This window comes from Coregonus lavaretus (genome assembly GCF_964263955.1).
Source record: "Coregonus lavaretus genome assembly, chromosome: 16".
In the NCBI taxonomy this organism is placed as follows: domain Eukaryota; kingdom Metazoa; phylum Chordata; class Actinopteri; order Salmoniformes; family Salmonidae; genus Coregonus; species Coregonus lavaretus.
The window spans coordinates 5698849-5718139 of record NC_140003.1 but is presented as its reverse complement, the minus strand read 5'-3'; positions in this window follow the sequence as shown (position 1 = coordinate 5718139).

The window sequence follows — 19291 nt, the reverse complement described above, 5'->3', positions numbered from 1 at the left end:
TTTTAGACACAGTAGATGAGACATTTATCTAGACAATGTCTTAAATGTCCAAGTTAAGGCAAAAAGGCTGCTTATTAAGGCCATACATGTTATAGTAATTTGACTGCACCCTTGCTCCATTACGAGCCAAATTTGACAGTAGCTTGTTACACTAACAGTACATTTGAACCGTTTCCATGAGGTCGTCTTTTTATTCATTGTGACAGTACATGCTGACCCCAAACAACACACTTCATGGCCCTATAATTTACCTTTAATAGCTTTTCATGAGAGTTACTACAGTAATAATGCATGCCTAGCAAGGCAGTGCTTAAGGCACCTACTGCATGGTAGCCTAGGTGTGAGGAAATTGCCTCTTTAAATTACTAACGGGAGAGAGCAAAGTGACATCTCTCCTCCTATTAGAGACGAAGAAAAATAAGGGAAAACACATGAGCATCTGGTCAAGTGGCTCTGAAACACCCTCTGGAGAGTTCAGAGGCAGTGACGAGCACAAGAGGAGAAAGCGAGAAGTCAGCAGCGGGAGATGATATACAGTATAATCCTCCAGATTAAAACAGTAGAGTCTTAAAATGGAGGGATGGGAAAGCGGATGGAGGGGTGTTACTGGATTTATGGTGACGGTACAATGGAGGGCAAAAGCCCCTGTCAGCGTTCTCATTACTGCAACTCGTCGACTCCTTTGCGTGTGAGAGACCTCCCTCATGGTGCGCTCGATGGATCCATTACCAGTACTGAACACATTAGAAATGCAAGGTGAGAAGCACTCATGGGGACACATGCACGCCCACTCACATGCAGAAAAATCAATAACAAAACAGGTGCATTCACTCACACGTATGCTATTTCATTCATTCAGTCATCACCCTGGCTATCCCTTAAAAGCTAGTGAAGAGATCCTCCACTTTAATGAACTGGGCTCTGACTAGGTCACAAATGGCCTTTCCCCTCCACACACACAGATACACACACACACACACACACACACACACACACACTAACTCTCTCTCTCTTTCTCATACACACACGCACACACACTCCCTTCGGACGAGGTGACGCACACACCCAAGGTCCTTATGCAGAACAAAGTGTCTGGATAATGGATAATGTTTTACTTAAATACATTATTCGTTGGCCCATCTGCATCATTTGCACAGCCTCTGTAGTATGCAGGTTGGAAATGGCCTCCTCTAGGGCCATGTAAAGATGCATGAGGATGATGATGATGATGATAGGCTTTTATGTTGGTGTGCAACACAATGAAACAAAGGCTGTGTCCTAGACTAGTTGTCCAAAATTAAGGACAACAGTACATTGAGTCAGACAGACTTGAGGGCTTTGACCTGATTCTCCACCCTTCTCCCAAAGTTTGCACTTGCACACTTCCAGTCATGGATTCAAAAGCAATGGATTGGTGTAATCATTGGCTAGATGGAGTTTCCACCATTTTTAAATCCATTACAAGAAGTTTGGGAGGAGGATGGAGAATCAGTACACAGACGAGGTCCTAAATTCCATACAACCCTGTGAGAGCGCTCTGCTCCCAACGAGCTGGTCTTTTAACAGTACCAAGATGCAGAGGGGTGAACCAAGGCTACATTCCCAATGAAGTTGTAAACACGCATGCTATGTCTACGCCAGCCCAAAGTTGTATAACTACTAGAAGCTCAGCGATTGTAATCCATAAAACAGCATGTTGTTCATTAAACACACAAATGCAGCAACAATCCATAGTTTGCCATGTCATGTGGGCTTTCACGGGCATATGCTCACCACTTTAATAGCATAAGCTATCATCTTATCTATAAGTTCTTAACTCCTCTTTAGAGTGCTGTCATGCTCTCCCATATCCTGTATCCATCCGGCCCCCAGCTCACAGCCATCCTCGAGCATTTAGCCAACGGAGATGAGTATAATCTTTATCTCAAAATAATCTTAATTGCAGTAATCTTCGGGCCTGGGCGATATCAATGCGTATACTCCGGTTGTGCAGGCGGCCAATTCCATCAAGTCCTCCTGATACAATTTTGAAATCCTGTCATTGTCATGCATTGGAATATGATAAACTATCAGTAATCCGATAAAGGCATTAGCGTACCATTAGGGTGGCACTTCCTGGCTTGTGAGGGACACGCAGGGCCTTGTTCAGCCTAATGGAGCAGCCTTGTTAGTGTTTATTTATGGAACCAAGATGTCAAAGCACTTAGGGTCGGAATGTGCCTCGTCCATTAAGGCCAACGGCCAATGATGTACTATGGAAAGAAGATCTTAGGCCTGGACTTAATCCAAATCCTCAACCCTCACATTTTGATTTACGTTACAGCCTTATTCTGAAATGGATTAAATTCATTTTTTTCCTCATCAATCTACACACAATACCCCATAATGACAAAGCGAAAACAGGTTTGAAGAAATGTTTGCAAATGTATTAAAAGTAAAACATTGAAATACCTTTTTTACATAAGTATTCAGACCCTTTGCTATGAGACTCAAAATTTAGCTCAGGTGAATCCTGTTTCCATTGATCATCCTTGAGATGTTTCTAAAACTTGATTACCTGTGGTAAATTCAATTGATTGGACATGATTTGGAAAGGCACACACCTGTCTATATAAGGTCCCACAGTTGACAGTGCATGTCAGAGCAAAAACCAAGACATGAGGTCGAAGGAATTCTCCATAGAGCTCCGAGACAGGACCGTGTCGAGGCACAGATCTGGGGAAGGTTACCAAAATTATTTTGCAGCATTGAAGGTCCCCAAGAACACAGTGGCCTCCATCATTCTTAAATGGAAGAAGTTTGGAACCACCAAGACTCTTCCTAGAACTGGCCGCCCGGCCAAACTGAGCAATCGGGGGAGAAGGGCCTTGTTCAGGGAGGTGACCAATAATCCAATGGTCACTCTGACAGAACTCTAGAGTTCCTCTGTGGAGATGGGAGAACCTTCCAGAAGGAAGCAACACTCCACCAATCAGGCCTTTATGGTAGAGTGGCCAGACGGAAGCCACTCCTCAGTAAAAGGCACATGACAGCCCGCTTGGAGTTTGCCAAAAGGCACCTAAAGACTCTCAGACCATGAGAAACAAGATTCTATGGTCTGATGAAACCAAGATTGAACTCTTTGGCCTGAATGCCAAGCGTCACGTCTGGAGGAAACCTGGCACCATCATTACAGTGAACCATGGTGGTTGCAGCATCATGCTGTGGGATGTTTTTCAGTGGCAGGGACTGGGAGACTAGTCAGGATCAAGGCAAATATGAACTGAGCAAAGTACAGAGAGATCCTTGATGAAACCTGTTCCAGAGTGCTCAGGACCTCAGACTGGGGCGAAGGTTCACCTTCCTACAGGACAATGACCCTAAGCACACTGCCAAGACAACGTAGGAGTGGCTTCGGGACAAGTCTCTGAATGTCCTTGAGTGTCCCAGAGTCCGGACTTGTACATTTCTGGAGAGACCTGAAAATTGTCATTATGGGGTATTGTGTGTAGATTGATGAGGAAGAAAAAAAAATGTAATCAATTTTAGAATAAGGCTGTAACGTAACAAAATGTGGAAAAAGTCAAGGGGTCTGAATACTTTCCAAAGGCACTGTATATAAACATATCCATTCATCACATTAAATCCAGAGGTTTTCACTTCTATTTACTTTTTAACTATCATTTACATTTAAACATAAAGCAATGCAATCAAAATGTCAAGATGTCTTTTTCCTTGTGTTGTTGACTGAGACCAGTTTGACTTTTATGAATGAGAGCAGCATGTTGCAAACTAAGATTCCGGTCAATTTGGCATCTTAATGATTGGCATTATTACGGTTTTCACTTGTATCAAAGCTATCTTCAACCAGCTGCCGTCAACCAGCTTCCATCTGCTGCATTCAATATTTGTCCCGCTGCTTCAAGAATTCTGTTGGATCCTCTAGGACTCAAGCAGTCTCTAGGACTAATATGGGGTCCTATTTACTTACCTAGGATTGCCTCACCTGGTTCAAATGTTGCAACTGTCACTAAAGTATACCATCATTACCAGTTATAGTTCTCACAGTCAAGGAGAGTTGATTAATGAAATAGTAATACAAAAGTTTTTCCCAAAAGTGCCTCTTGCCTTGTGTTACCCTTGCAAGTTATTCTGTTTTGAATAACTTTGTGGTAACCACAACTCGATACATTCTAGGATTCTCCAGAACAAGCCATTCTCAGAAGAGAATATGGTGTTGCAGTCTGGTCTTGTGAGACTACCTTTGTGGAAACAAGGAGGACACATTCTTACACTAAAGTTCCTGTCTGCAGACCATGGCTGAACCGTTTTAGCCCTAGTTGTAATGCCTCCATTCACTATCCAGTTAAGACCCAGAAAGGGAGAGTAAAGTCGATGCTTGACTCTTTTTGCGATCTCTTTTAGGGACTGTTAGACCTTATGAGCTGTAGTCAACATGAGCACATCTGAGCCTTTCTACTTCACTTCACTGATTTCCTAGTTTCTGATAACCACAGGGTACTCAGTCATTTGATATCACAGTCAAGTGGAGCTTTTCTATTGACAATCTGTGCCACAGGTCTATGATATATTATTTTCAATCAATATATTTTTTCTAGAGCTATCAAGCGTATCAATTGTATGTATTTGAAAGGAATGGGGGACTTGAAACTAGGCTAATGTATGATGACGATTCGTATCTCAGAATTACACAATGTTTTCACTCGCTTGCTTCAAAAAGAAGTATATTAGAAGAGACTTTGATCTAAAATCCAGGCAAGATGCTGTATGCTGTAACTGGGGCACATTGGAGTGATTGGACTATAGGTCAATCCTATGTACAACCTCTTGTTAACTGAATGACTTTGACCCATGGGTAACCATGGCAGTAGCAAATAACCCAGTGGGCACACACTAGTTGAATCAACGTTGTTTCCATGTCATTTCAATGAAATTACGTTGAACCAACATGGAATAGATGTTGAATTGACATCTGTGCCCAGTGGGAAGAGCTGCTTGGGTCCGCAGTCTGTAGAGCCAAAACTTAGGCCGGGATTCATTCCGATCAGGGGCAGGGAGCCTAGCGGTTTAGAATGTTGGGTCAGTAACCAAAAAGTTGATGGTTCGAATCCCTGAGCCGACTAGGTGAAGAATCTATCGATTTGAACTTGAAAAAGGCACTTAACTCTAATTACTCCTGTAAGTCACTCTGGATAAGAAAAAATTACTAAAATGTCAAATGATCGCCCCTTTTCGGCTATGCACCTTAAATGGGCAATCAGTAGTTGAAACAATAACAAAGTGGCTCCCTGCCACCGGGGCAATAGAAATGTAACCACTCAAATAGACAAAGCTATGGATGCAAGGACTGACCATCCATGATGTCAAAATTATAGTTTTAACCTAGTTTGTAAACTACATTGCTGTGTAAACATTGCTAACATTGTGTTCTGATTGGAATCCAGTCTTTGACTATGAAGTCAGCAAGGGTTATGCTTTGTCACCTTTGTACTAGCTCATCTATAGCCTGACAAGGCTGTTTGTAAGACATAGTGTTTATCAACCGTAAAAAACTAAACAGACACAATTTGAGCCACATGGGACAACATTACTGCAAACATAGGCTACATTTAACTGAGTTATCTTGATACATACTATCCATAGCTGTGTGGTCCCCGGGACCACCCATACATAAAAATGTATGCGCACATGACTGTAAGTCGCTTTGGATAAAAGCATCTGCTAAATGGCATATTATTTTTATTATTATTTAGACATTGTAACTTCAATATTTCACCTCAACGCTAGCAACAACATTGGCACACTGGCATTTTCCAATGTGAAAGGCCATGCATAACTTAATGATCCTTGTCAGTTCTGCTTTCCTGAGTGGGCTGAAACTTAATGTATTCTACTTTCTCCTCTTTATGCTCAGGCTAAGGTCAATGACCCTGGCACTTTTAACTTTGAGTATCCCTGAGAGTTGCTCTACTTTCCGATTAATTCACCTCTCGACAGCCTGTAGTGATTAAGGCTTAAAGGAGGGGAGCTGTGAGCGGTTCCTATGTTTGTCGAGGAACCTGCGGAATTGTTAATGTCCTGGCAGATCCTCCAAGAGATCAAGCCGTGTACTGGCGAGGGGTAACGCACCGGGAACATTTGTCCAACTAAATAAAGGCCTCACATTCATCAGATAACAACGGGCTGAAATTATGCATGGCATAACCAGCATGCTGACCCTGGAGAGTCAGCACATGGCACTGGTCTGAACCCAGAGGAGCCCGGGCCAATCAATTAAAACAGAAAGGGAAATTGTTTTTTTGAAATCATAATCATTATTCAAAAATATTTTTCTGAAATTACACATGGAGATGGCATTTTTTGAATTATGGCCGTGGGGGGGGGGGGGGGGGGGGGTATGGTCTGGATGTAAGGCTCAGCTCGGGGAAGGCTGCTGTGCACTAGCTAGTGTTCAATCAATCTCAGATTTTAATTTGGAAAAACATGGTGTGTCGCGAGGGGGCCGGACTGGCAAGGCCATTTGATGGATGGCCTATTCATGATTAATGGTCAGTGGGGAAAGTTATGCCACACCGGTTAAATATCAGGGCCGGTCGCCTCTCATGCATAGTCTTTTCAGATAAGAGGTAAGTACCTTTGACAGTATCAGCTCACTGTCTGTATGTAAGTATGTAAGAATGAGGTAGCGAAAGGTGACCATACCGTGACCCTGTTTGAAATGGGAGGTTTCTCCATAGGAGGTGGAGGGAGTCATCAGATAGAAAGGTAATCCTAGTATCTCTCATTATAGTTACTCAATCTAATGGCAAGAGGGCTAGGTGTTATCATCCAAGTGAACACACACACACACAATAAATGGCCATCGTAATTAGTCATGGACAGAGCCGGCCCTAAGCGAGATTTACAAAACCTGAGCAAAACATTTACATTTTAAGTTTTCAAGTTCATCTGGTGTAGGAAAATTGTTGCCGTTTTAAAACAAGTTTTCTGCAATTCTGCACATTTTGCCATGGGGCATAGAGAACATTTAGCAATTTTATAACACATTTCATGCAATTCTACTATTTTTGCCATGGGGCAGAGATATGTTCTTTAGTAGTTTTAAAGAAAATTTCAAGCAATTCTATACATGACTTATGCCATGTTAATATGATATCTGCGTCAGAATGTCAGGGCCCCTGGGTAAGTGCCCTACATGGCTGGTCGGTATTCGACCATGATTACTACAAGTTTAGATAATGTAGCTGGCTAGACTAACAACCAATCAAAAAATGGTTGGCTGAGATGGCTAATTGAGTGATTGTCAGTGACTGACATAACAAGAGAAAAACTGCTGATGCACAACCAAATTTCGAAATTGCTCCTGGTGTACTCTACTATTCTTACTCGCAATAGTAAGTTGAGACCCCAACTGAGTTGCTAAAATTATTATTAAAATGTTGGGTCGGGGGCCTGTCATGCCAAATAATGTCCCCTGGCCAAATAGTGTCCCCCTCTCACAATGGGATTCGATAAACTATTAGCGTCTGTTGCTATATCAACGGTGTGATGACCTAATGATTAGAATTTTGACGTTCTTTTCATCTTCGGTATGCAAACAAGGCTGATTTCTGCAACAATTTCGTTGTTTAAACAAGTTTTGTTTAGCTAATAAAATGAAAACATTAATTCAAACTACTTTTGGGAACCTTGTTAACATTACAACATGAAATCCATGTCTTAAACGTTGCTACGTTTCATAAATGGCAAAGAAAACGTGCAATCTGCTTGACACATTAAAGTTACTTACCTTAGAGATCATGAAGTCAGCTAATTTCCACTCCATTCATATGCAAATCCATTTGATTCATGCACTGGCTTGTTTGTGTCACGACTTCCTCCGAAGCTGCCTCCTCTCCTTGTTCGGGCATGCTTCGGCGTTCGTCGTCACCGGCCTTCTAGCCACTGCCGCTCCTCATCTCATCATTCCATTTGTTTTGTCTTGTTTATTAAACACACCTTGTTCATATCCCATCATCAGTACCTGTATAAGTGTTCCCTCTTCCCCCTTCTATTTGTGTGTGATTGTTTATTGTGGAGGTATTTTGTATCGCCGGGATATTCACCCGTGTGCCTTGTTGTTTTCCAGTGCACCGTATTTCCGCACTGGAGTGTTTTACGCATTGCTGCGTACCGCTGCGTTATGCAATAAACCATGTATTCTGTGATTTACCCTCCTGCGCCTGACTCCTTCTAAATCACTCACCACAGTTTGGCTGTCATGTTTTTATTTGAACCTGCCTTTCCCTTATCTACACTGAAATAACATAATTTCAGTAGTCCTCTATTATGAATAATAATTTTCTATCTTGCGTAGCTCATTAGTACACCCTTGTGGTTGCAGTGGCTTCTTCCTTTCTGAGCGGCCTTTCAGGTTATGTCGATATAGGACTCGTTTTACTGTGGATATAGATACTTTTGTACCTGTTTCCTCCAGCATCTTCACAAGGTCCTTTGCTGTTGTTCTGGGATTGATTAGCACTTTTCGCACCAAAGTACGTTCATCTCTAGCAGACAGAACTCGTCTCCTTCCTGAGCGGTATCACGGCTGCGTGGTCCCATCGTGTTTATACTTGCGTACTATTGTTTGTACAGATGAACGTGGTACCTTCAGGCATTTGGAAATTGCTTCCAAGGATGAACCAGACTTGTGGAGGTCTACCATTTTTTTCCTGAGGTCTTGGCTGATTTCTTTTGATTTTCCCATGATGTCAAGCAAAGAGGCACTGAGTTTGAAGGTGGGCCTTGAAATGCATCCACAGGTACACCTCCAGTTGACTCAAATGATGTCAATTAGCCTATCAGAAGCTTCTAAAGCCATGACATCATTTTCTGAAATTTCCCAAGCTGTTTAAAGGCACAGTCAACTTAGTGTATGTAAACTTCTGACCCACTGGAATTGTGATAGTGAATTATAAGTTTTAATGACTCCAACCTAAGTTTATGTAAACTTCCGACTTCAACTGTATCTATTGTAGGTCCTAGGATTCAACAATGAACAATGTGGAAGGATACCTTACAATAATGAACACCTTGTGAAACAGCTTTGAAAACCAACCTGGCAATATTTAAATACATAAACTTTGATAGTTTTTGGTACAGTTGTGTATTTTTACAGATTTTTTTGTACACTCACATGGCAGTCATAGACTAAAATACTGAATTCTGGTATGTGGAATATAGAGGAGGTGGTTGATGTGTGGGTGGGATGTTCTTCCCGTCACTTGTTCCCAACAGGCAGCCAGTCTCGGAACAGGGACTTGAAGAGGGAGACTGCCAAGTCCAAGCACTGCTGCTCTCTTTCTTCTGAGTGTTTGCTGTGCTTGTGTTTTTAGTTAATCTGTTTATCTCACACATGTGGCCAGTATGAAAGTTTTCTTGCTCTTTCTTAGCAGATATTGAAAACAACAGTAGCTGTAGATTATGTAATGAAAAGTTGGAGGGTGGCTGGTAATGGAGGACATCAGGTGGATCCACGTCTGGGTGTTGGGCAGAACCCCTAGCTCCTGGAGAACAGGAGCAGAGTTAAAGGGAACAGGGTAGGAGACACAGACGTGAACAAGCAAACACACAGGTTACACTTTACCAGTGAGAAAATGTGATGGATTAGTGCAGTGTTATAAATGGGAGATATGTACTTTTCAACACTTTTGGAAGGTATTGCCTACCTCAAGCTGGTCCCCATCCGACTCAGAGCACAGAGAATCAGACTGATCCGAACTCACTGGTTCTGGTGGATGGGATACCTCCTGGGGGGCTCGGACAGTCGATGGTCCTAAAGTCAATTGGAGAGGTAAATTGAAGAGGTACATTTTTATAAACTCAGCATAACTACCATGTCTTGCATTCTCAAATTTCAACCAAAGCTTAAAATACTTTGTCTATTTGGCTTCACTGAAGTGTAGGGCGTCAGTGCTTTCAGTGATCGACCGTCCAACTGCTCCAACTGTAGAAGATTGTTGGCTTAAACCGAGGTAACCCTAGGAAGACAAAGAGAAAAATATCAGTGTTAGGGAAACTAAAACTAGCTTCAGGTTATTTTGTGTGCAAATGCAAATAGTTATTATCTGAGATTTGTAATATTCACTTTAACAGATGGTGACCCTAGCTAGGAGAGAAAAAGCAGCGAGCTTCCCAGGTCTCGCCTTCCTTTCGTCCTTCTTCCAAACCAAGTAATTCGCCTGGATGTCGTAGCACTTGGTCCCCTTCTTGATTCTGCTCCGGTAGCTCTCCTTCTGTTACTCGTCCATGTTCAGTCTCACCTTGATTGATAATAGGAATAAATGCAATTATATTTCATATTACAAATACATTTCTTACATATATCTTGGAGGGCCAGAAAATAAATGAACAGCGGACAATCGTTTTTACCTGGTCAAAAACCTCCACATACTTCTCAGTCCGTGCCTGAAGGTGGTCCTTGAAGGCGTTCTGATCTGGTTCGACAACTTCCACCACATCAGGTGGGGTTTCAGTGATCTGAAAGTACGTTATACAAAAATAGCAACAGACAAACAACAACACTAAGACAATCACAAATTTGAAAGACTACAGTACATGCAATAATTGTGTATATATATATTTTTTTTTTTTCACCTTTATTTAACCAGGTAAACCAGTTGAGAACAAGTTCTCATTTACAACTGCGACCTGGCCAAGATAAAGCAAAGCAGTGCGATAAAAACAACAACACAGAGTTGCATATGGGGTAAACAAAACAAAGTCAAAAATACAACAGAAATACATATAATATACAGTGTGCAAATTTAGCAAGTTATGGAGGTAAGGCAATAAAATAGGCTATAGTGCAAAATAATTACAATTAGTATTAACACTGGAATGATAGATGTGCAAGAGATGATGTGCAAATAGAGATACTGGGGTACAAATGAGCAAAATAAATAACAATATAGGGATGAGGTAGTTGGGCGGGCTAATTTCAGATGGGCTGTGTACAGGTGCAGTGATCGGTAAGGTGCTCTGACAACTGATGCTTAAAGTTAGTGAGGGAGATAAGTGTCTCCAGCTTCAGAGATTTTTGCAATTTGTTCCAGTCATTGGCAGCAGAGAACTGGAAGGAATTGCGGCCAAAGGAGGTGTTGGCTTTGGGGATGACCAGTGAGATATACCCGCTGGAGCGCAGACTACGGGTGGGTGTTGCTATGGTGACCAATGAGCTAAGATAAGGCGGGGATTTGCCTAGCAGTGATTTATAGATGGCCTGGAGCCAGTGGGTTTGGCGACGAATATGTAGTGAGGACCAGCCAACAAGAGCGTACAGGTCACAGTGGTGGGTATTATATGGGGCTTTGGAGACAAAACGGATGGCACTGTGATAGACAACATCCAATTTGCTGAGTAGAGTGTTGGAGGCTATTTTGTAAATGACATCGCCGAAGTCAAGGATCGGTAGGATAGTCAGTTTTACGAGGGCATGTTTGGCAGCATGAGTGAAGGAGGCTTTGTTGCGAAATAGGAAACCGATTCTAGATTTAACTTTGGATTGGAGATTCTTAATGTGAGTCTGGAAGGAGAGTTTACAGTCTAACCAGACACCTAGATATTTGTAGTTGTCCACATACTCTAGGTCAGACCCGTCGAGAGTAGTGATTCTAGTCGGGTGGGCGGGTGCAAGCAGCGTTCGGTTGAAGAGCATGCATTTAGTTTTACTAGTGTTTAAGAGCAGTTGGAGGCTACTGAAGGAGTGTTGTATGGAATTGAAGCTCGTTTGGAGGTTTGTTAACACAGTGTCCAATGAAGGGCCAGATGTATACAAAATGGTGTCGTCTGCGTAGAGGTGGATCTGAGAGTCACCAGCAGCAAGAGCGACGTCATTGATATACACAGAGAAAAGAGTCGGCCCAAGAATTGAACCCTGTGGCACCCCCATAGAGACTGCCATAGGTCCAGACAACAGGCCCTCCGATTTGACACATTGAACTCTATCTGAGAAGTAGTTGGTGAACCAGGCGAGGCAGTCATTTGAGAAACCAAGGCTTTTTAGTCTGCCAATAAGAATGCGGTGGTTGACAGAGTCGAAAGCCTTGGCCAGGTCAATGAAAACGGCTGCACAGTACTGTCTATTATCGATCGCGGTTATAATATCGTTTAGGACCTTGAGCGTGGCTGAAGTGCACCCATGACCAGCTCGGAAACCGGATTGCATAGCGGAGAAGGTACGGTGGGATTCGAAATGGTCGGTGATCTGTTTGTTGACTTGGCTTTGCATTGCAAACAATTTTATTGTTTACCTGAGTCAACAGCTACAGCTCCCATCCGTACTCGGTGGAGGCCTGGATGCTGCTGTTGTGTGCAAAGAGAATTACCTTCAGGTTATTCTCCCACCCTTTCTGGTTCCAATCAAGGGACTTGCCCATGGCAGTCTTGAGGGTCTGGATGGTCCATTCACCAAACCTGGAGGACGGGGTAGGAAAGCGATATCTATTGACAATGTAGGATACAGTGGTAGAGCATGGTGTTTTCAACGGCAGGGTTGTGGGTTCAATTCCCACGGGGGGCCAGTATGAAAAATAAAATAATGTATGCACTCACTAACTGTAAGTCGCTCTGGATAAGAGCGTCTGCTAAATGACTAAAATGTAAATGTAAACATCCGTACCTTGGTCACTCAAGATGACCTCAGGAGAACCGTGGGTGTTGAAGATGTCCACCATCGCCTTAGAGGTGGCCACGCCAGTCTCGTCCTTGATGGGTATCATACAAAACGAAAATCAATTTTTGGTTCCAAGCACCCTTTTTTTAATGGGTTACAGAAGGGAATTTGGAGTTAAGCACGTACTCTTCCTTTACTGACCTTAAATGGGTATTGCCTCCACCCACTTGGTAAAGTGATCGGTCGCCGGCAGACGCCAGCTGTTGCCATTCCTGGATTTCGTGAAGGGTCCGATGAGGTCCACCCCTAACATTTAAAGTGTTAGAGAGAAGATTACTTTATTCTTACCCGTATCTGTCATAGAGTATGCAGATTTTCATATTTGTAAGGATACTCTCACACACACACACATTCTACAGTATTGAACTCTGCTGTGGTCAAATAAAGCAACCATTACAAAACAATTTATCACTGCAAAATTTGAATTGGGACACTTACCGACCATGTGCCATGGTGAAACAACTTTGATGGGCTTCAACTCCAGGTCCACAGTCTTTGCCCTCTCAAACTTCTGGAAGGCTAGACAGGGTACTGACCTTTAAGCAAAAAGTGACAAATTGAAACATTGTGTGCTCTCTTATATGAAATTCATTGAAATCATAATTTCAGATATAATAGAATGTGATTGATAAACAAAAGGTTATTTCACTTGCCCAGCTGTCCACCTCCTTGACATTTCCCCATCAGAAGAAGCGTAGGTTGATTTTGGCAATCATGCGCTTTACATCCGAAATGGCCAGCATGCATCTCCATCAGCATGGCCTTCTCCTCCTTAGTAAAAATCACCCTCCTGTGTGGCTGGCCATCCTTCCCCCGTAGGTAGATATGATTGCCTAACAAGTTGGTAGAGAAGAGTTGTTGAATACTCAAGTCTAAGTACATTTGCACTACTGTCTTTCTCTCTTTGTTGCTCTCTCGCCATCTCTCTCTCTATGTCTGTCTTCCACTCTCTTCCCACCTCTCTCTCCCTCTCTCACCTAGTTAAGGGCCTTTCTTGAATTACCATAATTGCTTACACCTATCCATTTGAAACATGGAAACCACGTGTTTGATACCATTCCATATACTCCATTCCAGACATTATTATGAGACATCCTCCACTCAGCAGCCTCCACTGAACTATATGTATAGCTAGCAAACTAGCTAGATGGAAAATGGTTGTTGAAATCCATCCAGTTATTTACTTACATAAAGACAAATATATGGTAAAGAAAGAGTGTTCTCTTTCCAGTCTGGAAAGGTTGTCACCATCAAAAACACCGTCCTTGGAGAGCAATTCTGAGGTAATAATTTTGCGTGGACTGAGCAAGAGTTTATGCGGTGAAATAGAACTGCCCGCATCCTCCTTCCTTCGCGACCGCTACGAGGTAAAATAAAGCCAAGCAACCAGCATAGCAATGGACGCTTTGGTTCATTACGTACTCCGGTCAGAATTTTGCAAGTTCTAGCAACAGCCCTAGCAACAGAAGCTAAAACTCATTGAATCCCATTGTGACTCAGAGGGGACACTATTTTGCCGGGGACACTATTTGGCATGACAGGCCCCCTAGCGGCTGGGGCCACTAAGCGCCTGCTGGTCATTCATACTTCCATTTGACAGCCTCAACACTTAATTTAATTACACGAGATGGGCATAACATAATATTACAGAGAGGATATACCGGAGGGACTAGGAAGTAAATCAAGCATTTGAAAACCCATTAGCAATCTCACCATCACTAGATTAATCTGTGATTACTCTGGGAAGGCTCTCGCTCACTCCCTCCTGGTAATGAGGTGGCTCTGTTCTGGTACCAGCTGCACTATCCTATTTATCGTCTGGACTCATGTTAAAAACTGAACTTTAATTAACACCTTAGACAATATATTATTTTAACTGGCTATTCCTTGCCATTCTTCATTGGACCACAACGGAAATAAGTATTGGAATGAATTCTGTTTTATCCTTTTTATGCTTTGGCATGTAGTAATTGTTGTATAATTTATGAGAGGGGCTATCTTTGTGATGCTAGGGTTTTAAAGTCTAGCTATTCTATAGATCAAACATATATGAATGGAATTCACAGTCATTTCAAAGCTGAATTGCTGGGACATTCCATATACATGCTATAGTACTTACTGCTACAGCACCCATCTGACCCTTTAAGTGCTATCAGATTGTATGCAAAAACCCTCTGCTGGTTGCACTGGAAGATTTGAATAATCAGGATTCATTAAAGACACCATCTGTAACTTTCATGTCCAGACAAAAGAGCTGCCCCTGCACTGTTGATCTTTTAGTATTGGTTACCTCAAATAATTAATATAACACAGTGGTAGGTAGCCTACATTATCAAGACCCAGCCCCTGGGCCTTAGTTGACAAGAGCAAGAACAGCATCTTTTGACTGGAAATTAAAGTTTCAGACTGCATTTAAAGGGAAAATATGCAGCTGCTTTTTGGACTGTTCAGAATTACTGTCAGGATTAGAAACATTTCAGTAACGGGTGCAATAATTCTAACTGATTGGTTTAGTTTATTACAAATCTATGTAAATGCAAAAACAGATATTAAAAACAATCTACAGTGCCTTCAGAAAGTGTTCTCACCCCTTTACTATTTCCACATTTTGTTACAGCTGAATTTAAAATGCATTAAATTGAGATTTTGTGTCACTGATCTACACACAACACCCCATAATGTCAAAGTGGAATTTTGTTTGTAGAAAATTGTTGAAGTTAATAAAAAATGTAAAGCTGAAATGTCTTGAGTCAATAAGTGTTCAACACCTTTGTAATGTAAAGTCTAAATAAGTTCAGGAGTAAAAATGTGCTTTACATATCTATTAATTAGGTGCATGGTCTCATTATGTGTTCAATAATAGTGGTTAACATGGTTTTTGAATGATTACACCATCTCTGTGCCCCACACAATTATCTGTAAGGCACCTCAATCGAGTAGTGAATTTCAAGCACAGATTCAACCAGAAAGACCAGGGGGGGTTTCAATGCCTCGCAAAGAAGGGCACCAAATGTATCGTCCATGTAAAAAACCTGTCTGATTAGGATGAATAATGTCCGACAATACCTTTTTAATTCTATACGCTAAGCATTTTGCTAGAATGTTTGCATCACAACACTGAAGTGTAAGAGGCCTCCAATTTTTTAAATGGACTGGAACTTTATATTTACCACTTGGATCCTGTTTCAGTAATGAAATCAGATATTCTTGTTGATTGTCTGATAATGTACAATTTATATAGGAGTGGTTAAGACATGCTAATGACGGTCCTCTGAGTATATCAAAAAAGGTTTGGCATACCTCCAACAGTATGCCATCCAGCCCTGGAGTTTTCCCGGACATAAAGGCTTTAATTGCGGCAAGAAGTTCCTCCTCTGTGACCAAATTATATTTTGAAAGAGGAAGTAAAGTACTTTAAGCATATGTTTTCGTTTCAGTCTCCTCCATCTCCACTAACTGAAGCTAATTGTATGGACTTTTTTTCTGTTAATAATGCAAAATTAACAGCTGAACAGAAAGACTCATGTGAAGGCCAAATTACAGAGGAGGAACTTCTTGATTCCATCCAGCCCTGGAACTTTCCCGGACTTAAAGGCTTTAATTGAATCAAGAATGTCCTCCTCTGTAATTTGGCATTCACATGAGTCTTTCTGTTCAGTTGTTAATTTTACATTATTAAGAGAAAAAAAGTCTATACAATTAGCTTCGGTTACTGGAGATGGAGGAGACTGAAATGAAATGCTGTTCTGTGAAGGGAGTAGTACACAGTTTCTTGGAAATTTCTCGCATGGAATAGCCTTCATTTCTCAGAACAAGAATAGACTGATGAGTTTCAGAAGAAAGTTATTTGTTTCTGGCCATTTCGAGCCTGTATTCGAACCCACAATTGCTGATGCTCCAGATACTCAACTAGTCTCAAGAAGGCCAGTTTTATTGCTTCTTTAATCAGCACAACAGTTTTCAGCTGTCCTAGCATGATTGCAAAAAGGGTTTTCTATTGATCAATTAGCCTTTTAAAATGATAAATTTGGATTAGCAAAAACAACGTGCCATTGGAACACAGGACTGACGGTTGCTGATAATGGGCCTCTATACGCCTATGTAGACATTCCATTAAAAATCAGCCATTTCCAGCTACAATAGCCATTTACAACATGAACAATGTCTACACTGTATTTCTGATAAATTTGATGTTATTTGAATGGACAAAAAAATTGCCACTGAAAAAGACATGATCAGTCTATAATTTTAATGGTAGGTTTATTTGAACAGTGAGAGACAGAATAACAACAAAAAAATACAGAAAAACGCATGTCAAAAATGTTATAAATTGATTTGCATTTTAATGAGGGAAATAAGTATTTGACCCCCTCTCAATCAGAAAGATTTCTGGCCTCCAGGTGTCTTTTATACAGGTAACGAGCTGAGATTAGGAGCACACTCTTAAAGGGAGTGCTCCTAATCTCAGCTTGTTACCTATATAAAAGACACCTGTCAACAGAAGCAATCAATCAATCAGATTCCAAACTCTCCACCATGGCCAAGACCAAAGAGCTCTCCAAGGATGTCAGGGACAAGATTGTAGACCTACACAAGGCTGGAATGGGCTACAAGACCATCATCAAGCAGCTTGGTGAGAAGGTGACAACAGTTGGTGCGATTATTCGCAAATGGAAGAAACACAAAATAACTGTCAATCTCCCTCGGCCTGGGGCTCCATGCAAGATCTCACCTCGTGGAGTTGCAATGATCATGAGAAGGGTGAGGAATCAGCCCAGAACTACACGGGAGGATCTTGTCAATTATCTCAAGGCAGCTGGGACCATAGTCACCATGAAAACAATTGGTAACATACTACGCCGTGAAGGACTGATAGTCACCAAGAAAATATGACATTGAATGTTCCTGGTTGGCCTAGTTCAAGTTTTGTTTTGAAAATCTATGGCAAGACTTGAAGATGGCTGTCTAGCAATGATCAACAATGAACTTGACAAATATTGTATAATCCAGGTGTGCAAAGCTCTTAGAGACTTACCAAAAAAAGACTCACAGCTGTAATCGCCGCCAAAGGTACTTCTACTAAGTATTGACTGGGTGTGAATACTTATGTAAATTAGATATTTCTGTATATAATTTTCAATAAATGTGGATTCATTTTTTTTAAAGATGTTTTCACTTCGTTATTATGGAGTATTGTGTGTAGATGGGTGATATTTTTTGTAATCATTTTAATCCATTTTGAATTCAGGCTGTACCAACAAAATGTGGAATAAGGCAAGGAGTATTAATACTTTCTGAAGGCACTGTAAATACTGCTAGCCCACTCTTGATAATTGAGGGGTTCCATTCAGCTTAAGTCATTCAGAGGGGTGTCTACATTTTGTAAGGGGTGATGAGGAGCAGAGTTGTATGAATTCAGTGATGTTGCAATTCACCTAATTTCCACAAGGGGCCTGTGTTTTACAAGTAGCTCCTCTTTTGTGTGTGCTTGGTTTACTTGGAAAATTATGTATTTGGATGATGTGCCTTTCTGATTGTATATTTTTTCTATAATATAAACAGCACGGCCACAAACAAAGAAATGCATATAAAATAAAACAGGTAACAATTAACGAAGAATAAAACATGATATATATATATATAATAATTTACAAAACGTTCACTCTTGCTTCAAAGGATGTTCTTTGATTTTGTTGCCCGTGTGCTTTTTGTGTGGCATTTTATATTAAATATTCAGAAATACAGTAAGATAACTGCTACTGTGTTTTACGTAGTATTTTTTTAAGGTAATGTCCAAAACACATAATATTTCCCGGGCGTTGAATTTTTTCCCACAATGCAATGTAATTTATGCTAATTTTAACATTTTAACATTTACGTTTTAGTCATTTAGCAGACGCTCTTATCCAGAGTGACTTTAGTTAGTGAGTGCATACATTTTCTTTTTTCATACTCTACTGTACTCTTCAGATCATACAGTATATTACTGTTGATAAAACAGTAATTTACCGTGACAATTAAATGATATCTTTTGAGCTTGAGGTGGTGGACCGATATCCAAGCTGAGATATCTGCCAGGCATGCAGAGATGCATGTTGCCACCTGGGTGTCAGAAGGCGGGAAGATAGGAGAGACCATGTGAGGATATGACGCTGAGTGACTTGGTGTATAGAGAGAAGAGGGCATAGAACTGAGCCCTGGGGGACACCAATAGTAAGAATATGTGGTGCAGACACAGGTCCACTCCACGTCACCTGGTAGGAGCGGCCTGCCAGGTAGGATGCAATCCAACAGTGTGCCTGAGACGCCCAGCCCTGAGAGGGTGGAGAGCAGGATCTGATGGTTCACGGTGCCGAAGGCAGCGGATAGATCTAGGAGGATGAGAACAGAGGAGAAAGAGTCAGCTTTGTCAGTGCGGGGAGCCTCCATGACACCTGACACAGAGGAGAGCAGTCTCGGGTTGATTGACCAGTCTTGAAGCCTGACTATTTAGGGTCAAGAAGATCTTTCTGAGATAGATAGCAAGATAGTTAGTTAGAGACAGCACCTCAAGTGTTTTGGAAAGAAAAGAAAGGGATA